The sequence below is a fragment of the Lampetra fluviatilis genome, chromosome 27 (assembly GCF_964198595.1).
Source record: "Lampetra fluviatilis chromosome 27, kcLamFluv1.1, whole genome shotgun sequence".
In the NCBI taxonomy this organism is placed as follows: Eukaryota; Metazoa; Chordata; class Hyperoartia; order Petromyzontiformes; family Petromyzontidae; genus Lampetra; species Lampetra fluviatilis.
This window is the reverse complement of record NC_136301.1, coordinates 2,479,628-2,489,821: the sequence shown is the minus strand read 5'-3', so window position 1 is coordinate 2,489,821 and position 10,194 is coordinate 2,479,628. Positions and strand designations below refer to the sequence as shown.

At 48.6% G+C, this 10,194-nt stretch overlaps 4 non-coding genes across 4 annotated transcripts; 3 read left to right on the top strand and 1 right to left on the bottom strand.

Moving 5' to 3' along the window:
* Positions 1–3,044: 3,044 nt before the first annotated feature.
* Positions 3,045–3,117, bottom strand: TRNAR-UCG (transfer RNA arginine (anticodon UCG)). Its single transcript has one exon. It is a non-coding gene; the product is annotated as a tRNA-Arg (tRNA).
* A 991-nt stretch (positions 3,118–4,108) lies between these two features.
* TRNAR-UCG (transfer RNA arginine (anticodon UCG)) lies at positions 4,109–4,181 on the top strand. The gene has a single exon. It is a non-coding gene; the product is annotated as a tRNA-Arg (tRNA).
* Positions 4,182–6,380: 2,199 nt separating this feature from the next.
* On the top strand, positions 6,381–6,453 carry TRNAR-UCG (transfer RNA arginine (anticodon UCG)). The gene has a single exon. It is a non-coding gene; the product is annotated as a tRNA-Arg (tRNA).
* A 981-nt stretch (positions 6,454–7,434) lies between these two features.
* TRNAR-UCG (transfer RNA arginine (anticodon UCG)) lies at positions 7,435–7,507 on the top strand. Its single transcript has one exon. It is a non-coding gene; the product is annotated as a tRNA-Arg (tRNA).
* Positions 7,508–10,194: the final 2,687 nt, after the last annotated feature.

The window sequence follows — 10,194 nt, the reverse complement described above, 5'->3', positions numbered from 1 at the left end:
GACGGACACAATAATCCCCTGTGGGCTGGTGTAACCAGGAGGTTCCTACCAGTAACAAAGGACGTGGAGCAGCAAAGACGAAGAGTTATGGCCTCTGGTCTGGTCGGAATCAGGACGTCAAACGCAAGAGACCGATGCATCTCGAATGAACGTTCACCTGGTTCAATAAAGGCTGTCAGTCAACAAGAGATGATGGGTCTCAACGGTCTCGTGCCTGGTCAAGGAAACTGAAATGTGAAAGTGTAACTTGCTGGACAACTGTGCAAAATCAGAGCTTCAATGCTCATTGGATCCCTCCAGTTTAAGTGAAGATTCTGATTCTGATTCAACAAGTAGTTTTCTCTTTAAAATCAAATCTGTACAAAACATCTGCTTGTTTATTATCGATACAATTGTAATGTTATTTTACGTAAAGTATTTTCTATCATGTTTTTTTATCGGTTCTTTTTTTAAATGTACAGTTTTGTTCTGTTGGTAAATAAAATTCAAATTTTTTGGTATCAAATTTGTGAGCGTGATATGATTTGTGACATTACGCACAGGAAAGGGCGCTCTCTGGAGGAGACCCTCTGAAAGGGTTTCAAACAAAGGACTCCGTCTTCTTGGTTCTTTCGGTAAAGTCACGTAGAAGGGAAATAATAAAATAATAAAAAGATAAATAATAAAATATATTATTATATTATTTTATAAAGTCACGTAGAAGGGAAATAATAAAATTTAAACATACAAAAATATATTAATATATTATTTTATTATGTTTTATTTTTATTAGTTGAAACAATAAAATAAATAATAAAATATTAAAACTTTTCCCTACTAAAATATATTAATATTTTATTTTATTATGTTTTCTTTTTATTATTTTATTATTCCCCTTCTACGTGACTTTACGGAAAGAACCAAGAAGATGAATCCCTGCAGTCACGAAAGCTTAAAATCGAAATAAAAGGACTCCGTTGTGGCCGCATGGGTGAATAAATCGTCTGAGGCCATAAACAATTAGAATGTCACACATAGTCATGGGCAGTCAGAAGCCTTTTAGTAGCACAGCAAGATGACATCAGTGTGGCGGTGACGAGTAACATACACTCCGAAGGCAAGGTCAGTGGGCGAATGTGCACCAACTGCGCCGCAAATAAAGTCCATAACGTACGATCTAAGGCAGTGTTCTTCACTCATCTTCAGAGTGGGGCCACTTTTGGCGATAAAACATCATCAATGTGAGGGCCGCCACGCATTTGAAGCCATTGGGGGTTTGACAGCACCATGTTGATGGGCTCGCGTAATGCGCATGCGTAATGTACGTTGACTCACGCGCGCAGAAGCGTGGTGTTCACCACATCTACGTCTCTATATAAGGAACGAAGCAGGTGGACTTCTCCACAAACCTGGCTGTCGCCTGATGAAGCTAGTTGTAATTACTGGCGAAACGTCGTACTCAAGATAGTAAATGTTGTGGCTTGGCTCTCCAACACACCGGTTAGTGCTGTACCGGTAACAAATTGGCACGTTCTGTTTACGTGACAACCCTTACTAGTTGGCTGTGTCGGGTGGTGGCGGGTTAAACGACACATTTATATATTTACGCGATCTAACCCAACAAACACCTCTATTATGGATGGCGGGGGTTGGTTCCACAAGTTGTGTAATGTCAGGGGCCGCAAGTCAGTGGCCTCATCAAAGGCCACTAGGGGACGCCAGTGACCCGCGACCCTTGCAGATGAAGGACACCGCTCGAAGTTGTGCTCAACCGGCACGGTACTGGAATCTGACATTCTACTGTGAAATATTTCACAACAACAACCGCCGCCGCCATTCGCCACCAAGTGGCGGTGATGTCACCACGACGCTTGTGCCAGGCTACGTGCACCTTGAGGCCACGTGAAGTGTCGAACGCCCGCTGGCAGGAGGTCACGGGGCAGACCCAGGTGCCACGGGTCGACTGACTGAGATGACTGGCTGATGCACCTACAAAAACAAAGATCCCCCGTATAGCCTTGGCACACTGTAGGGGCAAGTGCTGTTAGCGAGCACCTATAAAGGCCGGAACGTCACACGAGGGGGTGGGTGGCCAGCACCACGCCCAATCGCCTTTGTCTCCCCAGTTGGCGATGTTTACACACCGCCCCAGGTACTCATTTCAGGCTGAGTCGACTTAGGGGAGGCCCAGGACCGGTTCAGATAATCGTCACTGGTGTTGGCCGTGAGCGGGAATCTAACCTGGATCGCCGGGTTCATAGCGCAGCGCGCTAACCGCTACACTATCGCTCCCCACTTATACACATATTTTATATTGGACTGTACCGCCTACGCTCCTCGACTTTAACGCGCACTGACCAGCGTGGTAAAGCGTGCTCCGTAAAACTCGCACCACTAACACGGCGAGGAAAGAGAGCCATGAGGTCCAGCAGTGGGTTGACGTCATCTGCATTGGCTGCAATGATCCAACCGGCGCGATTTTGGACGAAGCTTTCGTTGACTTAAAGCTTTCGTGACTGCAGGAATTCATATTTTGGGGGTCTTTTGGTAAAGTCACGTAGATAGGTTGTTCGTCATCAGGAAGATGACGAATGCTTGTGTTGCGATCGAAACGTCGTAGTTTAGTGATTTTTTTGTTATTGTATTTGAACCTATCTACGTGACTTTACCGAAAGACCCAAAGAATATAAAGCTTTCCTTAATTAGCATTTAAAAAGCCGAACTTATGTAGTTAAAAAAACAAATCTCGCCGGTTGATGAGATGTTAATTACCTCGCCTGGTATACAGGAGTTTGTGGATTCGATCCCGACCAGGACGCCTGCTGTATAGTTGGAGTCTGAATGTTCTCCCCGTGATTGCGTGGATTTTTATCCGGGTCCTCCCGTTTTTCCCTCCAAATTTAGAAACACGCGTTTAGAGTATGTGGCTGCTATAAATGTGCACGTGGTAAGCCACTTCGATGAGCTTTCATTTGTGGTCAGGTCGCTTCTGAAAAAGAGCATCATAGCTCAGTAAGCCTTAGCTGGTAAAATAAAAATAGTAAAGAAAACATTCAAAAAAACCTCGACCACGGCAGGATTCGAACCTGCAATCTTCTGATCCGAAGTCAGACGCCTTATCCATTAGGCCACGCGGCCCCAATTGATAATCTGGATGATCGAAGTCATTGTGTATCACGGTTCAAACGGGCAACAGAGCGGCGATCATCTTTATTGGCTTGCCCTAAGCTCGCGGTCTAACCCCCAAAAAACAACCTTATTTTGAATAATATTGGTCGCGAAAGCCCACGTGTTACACTTATGAACCTCCAATTGGGAATTACTGGGTGAGGATCGCGGAGATGAAACAAAAGATGACGGAATTTTGTTCGCTATCAAACCGTATACCACTTAATTCTAGATTTGAAGATTTCGTGACTGCAAGGATTCATACTCTTAGTTTGTTTGGTAAAGTCACGTAGGTAAAAAATGAAATAAAAATAAAATGATAATAAATCACGACGTTTCGGAGGCAACACAAGTCTCCGTCATCAGGTGGGACCGTCACAGCTAAATTTACTGTGTCAAGTGAGGCAAAATTCCAAGAGACAAGCTCTTAAATACAAGTTAAGGGGGGAGGAGGGGGGAGGGGCTTATCTGAATATGGTAGCCAATGAATGGAACGTGTTGGGGGGGTGGGCGGGGCTAAAAGAGAACAATAGGCGAAACATGTTGTTTTACCCGGTGTTGGTTGACAATCCAAAACGTTGGGGATGTCAACACAAATCTAGAATCGCTTGTTGGTCGTGGCCCAGATTTAAACTTCTGTGGCCGCGTTCGTTGTGCAGCGTGCGGTCACCACGGCGATGGACCCGCTCCCAAAGCCCTTGCGAGGCGCACTGCCGACCTCAACGTTGACATTCAGCTACTTAACATATTACCATCACGCGTAGTGACTGCTTTTTGTGTTTGTCATTTACACCAGCTATGCATAGAGTGGTCACCCATCCAAAAAACGATTAGCCAGGCTCAATCCTGAGTACTGTGATGCGGTGCATTGGAATAGCGAAACAATGACCGGTATTGAACAAGCAATGCATCAGGCGAGTCTAAAGACTCATTCGTAGGATGATGCAGTTCAAAGCACGGAGGCCGCGTGGCCTAATGGATAAGGCGTCTGACTTCGGATCAGAAGATTGCAGGTTCGAATCCTGCCGCGGTCGACTTCGACTTTTGTTTTATGAATGAAACGCATTCAAATTGTTTTAGTTTTTTCGTTCTCCTGCTATAAAGCGCATCCCAATGACCAATGTTGTTGGTCAATCTCACCGCTTAAAGGATGTGTCATGCCCAAATGGCACTTGCTTTTCTGTATAATGAAAGTTATTTTTTTACTGGTAGGAACCTCCTGGTTACACCAGCCCACAAGGGATTATTGTGTCCGTCCGTCCGTCGTGCATCCAAAAATGGGAAGGGTGGGGCTGGGTGGAGAGGGGAGGGTGGGGAGGGGCTGGGTGGAGAGGGGAGGGTGGGGAGGGGCTGGATGGAGAGGGGAGGGTGGGGAGGGGCTGGGTGGGGAGGATGGGGAGGGGCTGGGTGGGGAGGGTGGGGCTGGGTGGGGGGTGGGAGGGGTGGGGCTGGGTGGGGAGGGGCTGGTCACCCCGTGGTGCCCTTATAAAACTCAACGTTTAACCTACTCACGCCGGCTTGTGCCCGCCCTCACAGTCGGCTATATTTGCGGAATACACCACGCCGCCGTTGACCCTGGTCATTGACCGAGCAACCCAACGTTCCTACCAGCTCCCTCCGCAGGAATGTATTGTAATTTAGTATTTGTTCTCGAATGCTGGCGTTCCTCCTTCCGTCCCTCGGCGACAAACCGCTCCAAAACATTTCGCGTGGCTAGCAGCAGACCTCGACAATGTCATTTAGCTCCTGGACATATCTACCATCCACATTGTGTTTAGTGACGAGTGTGTGCCAACGCAGCAATATAAAAATTGAATTTTGAGCAAATGTCTCCCTGATGAAGAGCACAGAAATACGGCACAACACACGCGCAGAAAGCTGAGGCTATTTTTTTCGCGCCACACTTAGGCTTGAGGAACCTCTCGGCTCCGAATAAGCCCGTCAAAAATTGAACCATCAAACTCGTTACACGAAGCAGGCGCGCGTCAACAGTGAACCTATTGTACACGGCTGACTTTTCTTTACAATATGGGTCGACGTTTTTTTTTATTTCGCACGCCGGATAAAACAAATGTACAAATTTATTTGATTACCACACATTAGAGGTGTTTAGTCGTCCGATTAAGCCAATTGCGTCAGATATTAAAGGGAACTCACGCCGGTATTGGCTATTTTATTTAACGCACAATGATCATGCGGGCACCCACGTGTTCGCGGACGTCTGCGCGTGCTACCCAGCAAACGATGCACAATTCAGAACGGAATCGATGGTGTCCCGCTCTGTGCAATGTTAGACAATTGTCGGCACAATTTAACCCAACGGAGGGCGGCGAAATGAACCATCGTTCAAATTGAACGTCACGAGCGAACATTGCTGTGCACGTCCCGAGTCCACGTAATACCGCAGTATAATTTAAACGAATCGGAATCGATCTGCGTGCGGCGTAGGCGAATCGAATATCGAATCCGCAATGCAACGTGAGTTGATTGACGTTGTTGGATTGAGGTTGAACGGTGGTGCAATGGTTAGATCAGTAGTGGCGTTGTGGTTAGAGGAGCGGCGGTGCAATGGTTAGAGCAGTAGTGGCGTTGTGGTTAGAGGAGCGGTGGTGCAATGGTTAGAGCAGTAGTGGCGTTGTGGATAGGGGAGCGGTGGCGTTGTGGTTAGGGGAGCGGTGGCGTTGTTGATAGAGGAGCGGTGGCGTTGTGGTTGACATCTGAGAAGGTTCCGCACCGCGCATATGGAGCGATAAGATCGACTCGTGTGCAGCTGCGTGTTGGAGCGTTGCATCGCCGGGCCGTGAGAGATGGCGAAGGTTTTTGGGTGGACTTCATCGAGCAGTGGAGAGATCACGGTTAATGATGACGATGGTTCAACCTGCGACTGGCACTGTTGTTATTTGCGCCCGACTCGCGCAGTTGGAAGGGCGCGAGCTCACACCTGGAGCCGGGTGTGGACTCAGCCAATCATCCACGCACGGGTCAATAAAATCAGTACCCACTCTGGCCCTGTTGATGGGATTGTCCCTTATCGTAGGAATGTGGCGTTTAACACATAGGCTTTCGCGACCAATAGTATTAACAATAACGTTTTTTTCTTCCTGTTAAATCGCGGGCCTAGGGCAAGCCAATGAAGATGATCGCCTCTCAGTTGCCCGTTTAAACCGAGAGACACAAAGACTGCGATCACTGTGTTGGCTCTGAAGACTCAAAGGCTCCTTTGTAACCGGTGAGGCCGCGTGGCCTAATGGATAAGGCGTCTGACTTCGGATCAGAAGATTGCAGGTTCGAATCCTGCCGTGGTCGTAATTTTATTTTATTTTTTATTTTATTTTACACAACATGTCAATCGGCGAGAAGAGTGGTCGGGAAACAACATAACAATTCGAGCAATTATTTTTTCCAATTCGGAAAAGTAATAACATGCTATATTTCAAGAGCCGCAATTGCACGTGGCGAACACGAAACGGTGGTCCTTCATCACGAAGCAGTCTTTTAAAGAGCCGCATGCGGCTCAAGAGCTGCAGATTTACGACCCCTGGGCTCAATAATGTTTTTGAAACTCCATATGGTTGGTTTCTGTTAAATGCATACGAATGAATGCTTCGTCCAAAATCGCGCCGGCTATTTTTTTTATTGCAGGCAGTGAATATTCGCACAAAGGGGCCACTTTCCACGCCGCGTCGGTGGTGCGAGCGAGACGGAGCGCGCTTTATACCACGCTGGTCAGTGCGCCTTAAAGATGAGGAGCGTAGGCGGTACAGTCCAATATTATTTGCTTGACGGCACTCTGCTGCCAACAGCGTAGTACTGCATTTCACACCGCCTATATATGTAGAGTGCTCACCCTATCCAATGCCATTATCCAGGCTCAATCCTGAGCTCTGTGTGTGGTGCATTGGAATAGCGAAACGATTAGCCATATTAAACAAGCAAAGTCTCAAGCGAGTCTCAAGACTCCTTCGTAGGCGAATGCAATTCGAGTCAGAGGTTGACTTTGCCCATCATCCCGCAAGGGTGAATAAATTCACTGCCACTTTTTTTGAAGTCAACAGTGGTCGTCCTTCAGCTTTAATGGCCCCCGGCATGGGAATGAGGAATTTCCACCTCGGGTTGAGGGCAGCCAATGAAGACGATCGCAGCCTATATTTCCTATTCTTGTTTTTTTCGCTAAAGTCACGTAGGTAAAAAATTAAAATTAATAAAAGTAAAATATATTTCCTGACACAGAAGGAGATCTCGACTCTCAACACTATGTGTTAGAAGTTAAGCCTAATAACCCGTGGGGGCCGCGTGGCCTAATGGATAAGGCGTCTGACTTCGAATCAGAAGATTGCAGGTTCGAGTCCTGCCGTGGTCGAATTGTATTTTTTTTTTTACAAATGTATCCAAAAAAGTATAAAAACATCGGGAAAATCTTGAACAACAGCGTGGCGAAGTTAGGGTCAACTAACTCCCAAGACACGCACGGTGTGGTGAAGCCCATCTCAACCAGCAAGTGGATTGACACAAGAGCTTATCGGGCATACAGTGCATTTGCAATCTTGAACAAATGGTTACTCTGGCGAGGGAACGCGCCCTCGAGGGCGTTCGCCGCACAGAGCGAGCGGATGAACTCGGAGCCAGCTGGCTCGCCGTGACAACCCTATCGCCGAGTCCGCGTGGCAATGTTTTAAACTCTTAGGTTTTTCGGTAAAGTCACGTAGGTAAAAAATAAAATTTAAAGTTAATAATGGAAATAAAATAAAATAATAAATCACGACGTTTCGGAGGCAACACAAGTCTCCGTCATCAGGTGGGACCGTCACAGCTAAAATTACTGCATCAAGTGAGGAAAATTAGAAAAGACCAGCCCTTAAATACAAGTTTACCTACGTGACTTTACCGAAAAAACGTAAGAGTATGAATCCTTGCAGTCACGAAAGCTTCAAATCTAGAATTAATGTTTTAAACTACAGTAAAATCACTCATGGAGTGGGACTTCAGCACGGTGCCGCTGATGATAGCCAGTGCGGTGTTGATGTCCGTATCGACGAGGTTTGCGTGACAGCTCGCACTCAGCGCTGGACCAGAATTGTCACTAAATCACCAGCCGAATGTCCGGCAAAGGTATCCCGGCCCTGACAAGCAACCGGTTCCGCACGGTGACCGCAGCAAGTCGCAATGCGGACTGCTAATCGACGAAGGAGCCGACCGCATTCGTGCCGTGCAGACCTCGCTCTGCGGTGAGTTAGAGGCTGACTACTTGCTGCTCACTGGGCAGTGCAGCTCCAAGCCTGATGAGGCTCGTTCGCGACCGCGAGACGGCTTTGGCGAGACCATTATCCAGCAGTGGATAGAGCACGCGGCTGATGATGGTGAAATATAAATGCTCTGTGAGCAGCAGCAGCAGCGGTGTGTCGGGAAGCTGAAGTAGCGCGTGCCGTGCCCCCCCCCCACCACCCCACCACCCCCCCCACCACCACCCCACCACCCCACCACCACCACCATCCCACCACCACCCACCACCCCCCCAGCACCACCCCACCACCACCACCACCCCACCACCACCACCACCACCCCCCCCCCAACACCCCACCACCACCACCCCACCACCACCCCCCCACCACCACCCCACCACCACCACCCCACCACCACCACCCCACCACCAACACCCCACCACCACCACCACCCCACCACCACCACCACCCCACCATCACCACCACCCCACCATCACCACCATCCCACCACCACCCACCACCCCTCCACCACCATCCCACCACCACCACCGCCCCCCACCACCACCACCCCCCCACCACCACCATCCCATCACCACCACCATCCCACCACCACCCCCCCACCACCACCCCACCTATCTGCCACTGCGGCTCCCAAAATAACAGCGGAAATTCCATTGAACGCGCGAGAGACACTGACCCTGCTCAGTTGCAACGGACACACGCGCACGCGCGCGCGCGTATAGAGACAAAGACCCCCCATATAGCCGTAACATACTTTTAGGGCAAGTGCTGTTAGCGAGCACCTATGAAGGCCGACACGACGCACGAGGGGGTTGGTGTGTCTCTGCTTTTTTGTGTTTAGTTTGTCCTTCCCCGCACCTCCGATTTAGCACGGTTGGGTGTGTACGGTGCGAAAGAAGTTCAACATACATACGTGTGCCAGCACCACTACTGGCCGCCTTTGTCCCCCCCCACCCCAAAGGTGATGTTTACACACCGCACCAGGTACCCATTTAAGGCTGAGTAGACATTGGGGAGGAACAGGACCGGTTCAGATAATCGTCCCTGGTGTTGGCCGTGTGCTGGAATCGAACTTGGGTTGCCGGGTTTGTAAAACTACTGGATATTTGTAAAAACTAAATTTAGAATTCATCGGATTCCTCCGGTATAAATAAATACTGTATTCTGATTCTGAAGCGCAGCGCGCTAATCGCTGCGCCACCGTTCCCCACACACTTATACAAAGACAAAGATCCCCCGTATAACCTGTAACAGACTGTAGGGGCAAGTGCTGTTAGGGAGCACCTATGAAGGCCTACTCATACACAAGCTCATGCACACACATACGTATCGTGAACCCCCCCCCCCAGAGCGAAGTGACGTGGGGAGGGCTTAATCCAGCAGTAGATTGACGAATTGCTCTACATTTATATTAATACCCAACAACATTTCTCGTATACATTCACACATACACAAGAACATACACACTCGCACATTGTCTCACAATTAGAAACACTTTAACAGTCGTATTGACAGTACACACACACAGACACGTACACACACAAACATCCTGTCACGCACACGTACATCATACACGGAGACAAAAACTGACACGAACACACATTTACAAACGTGGGGGCATGTGTACGCGAATGCAGTGACTCATATACACACACACATTCACTTGTGTCTGTTAAACAAGCCTGCACCTGTGGCCTGATTGTATTGAATGGCAATGCCCCTCCCCCCCAATCCTCACACACCCCTCAATTCCAACCCTCACCACTCACCCACCCACCCCTCACTTCCAACACTCACCCCTCACCCA